This window comes from Orycteropus afer, unplaced genomic scaffold (genome assembly GCF_000298275.1).
Source record: "Orycteropus afer afer isolate SDZICR_OR568_19922 unplaced genomic scaffold, OryAfe1.0 scaffold00832, whole genome shotgun sequence".
NCBI classification, from domain to species: Eukaryota; Metazoa; Chordata; class Mammalia; order Tubulidentata; family Orycteropodidae; genus Orycteropus; species Orycteropus afer.
The window spans coordinates 513,395-514,967 of NW_006922419.1; positions in this window are offsets into that span (position 1 = coordinate 513,395).

Consider the following 1,573-nt stretch of genomic DNA (forward strand, 5'->3'; position numbering starts at 1 on the left):
TATAAGTGTATTTAATCTGTTAATATCCACACAGTTATTATTTATCCATGTATTCATTGAGCAAACATTTGTTTAGTGAGGGCATTTTGCCTTGCTTCTGATTTTAAAACCACTTTTCTTGGGCTTACTGGAAGATGCAGACAAATAAAAAGAGTATTTCTCATTATGGGAAATACATCCACAAACACAGTTTTAAATAGAGTAAGGTAACTATATTAGACTTACCTGGAATTCAGTCACCCAAAAAAATCTCCTCTTTCAACAGTCTTCTTATTTTCAAGTTTCTGATCAGACAACAAAGAAAAAATATTGAACAATTTCACCAAAGTCATCATTATTTTTTTTGCATATATATGCCTCATCTATGATTCTGAATCTTACAATGTATCAATGTAATGGCCTGCATCTGTTGTTATTTAGCACAGTGCTTTACATCTTATATAATGGATGCCTGTTGTGCTTGTTATGTTCCATCGAGTGGGACCCGACTCACTGAGACCCCTCCTTGGTGGTAACACTATGATAGTAGATTGTCCAACCTTCCTTCTGAGGATTCCTATAAATGTGAAAATATATTGATTTTGTTGGTGATCATACTGGGTATTATGTATATTTCCTTCAATTGATGAGAAAAAACAGAAAATGAATTAAGATAATTATTTCTTTAATCTCTATTTATAGTTTAGCTCAAACCTAGACTTCTATTCAGGCTTTCTTCTGTTTTTCTCTGTATTTCTAAAGCAATGTCATGATAATGAGATTTCTTCTGCAATCTAGTGTATTAAACAATCTTCTTATACCAGTGTCTCTTCCTCAGACTCCCAACTCAAATGGTAAAGGAATTGGGCAGTTCGCTTTTTTCGTCTTTTGAGATTTATATTTTAATAACAACCTAAGGTATTTTCGTAATTTGCTTTGGATACATAAAAACAATTAACTGCTCCAACATCCATGACCTTCACTTTTATCTATGTCAGTGTAAATGGTCACACATATATTAAAAAAGTTAATTGATAATCCTTAAAATAACATATATATATATATATATATATATATATATATATATATAACAAAATATGATATATGCTTACTAGTATACAATAGATATTTTAAAGTTCTATAGGGACTGCAGTGAGCTTTTGATAGGGATTACTATGGTTTTGCATAATTGTTTCCATTACACATGACCTGCACATATATCATATTAACATCATTATCACTGATCCTCATCATCAAGATATCTAAATTTAAGGACCCCTTACCACATGACAAAAATAGTTTTAGGAATGTAGATTTGTAATCTCATTACAGTGAGTGAAATTGTTTTTGTTGCCCTTAGGTACCTTCAAGTCACCACCCACTCCTAGCACAACTGTGTGCAACAGAGAAAATAGTGCCAGGTCCTGTACTAACCTCACAATCCTTGATATACGTAGGCCCATAATTGCAGCCATTATTTCAACCCATATCGGTGAGAACCTTCCCTTATTTTGCTGATTCTCCACATTAGCAAGCATGATATCCTTCGCCAGGGAACGGTGCCTTCTGACAACATGACCAGAATAGGTGAGAT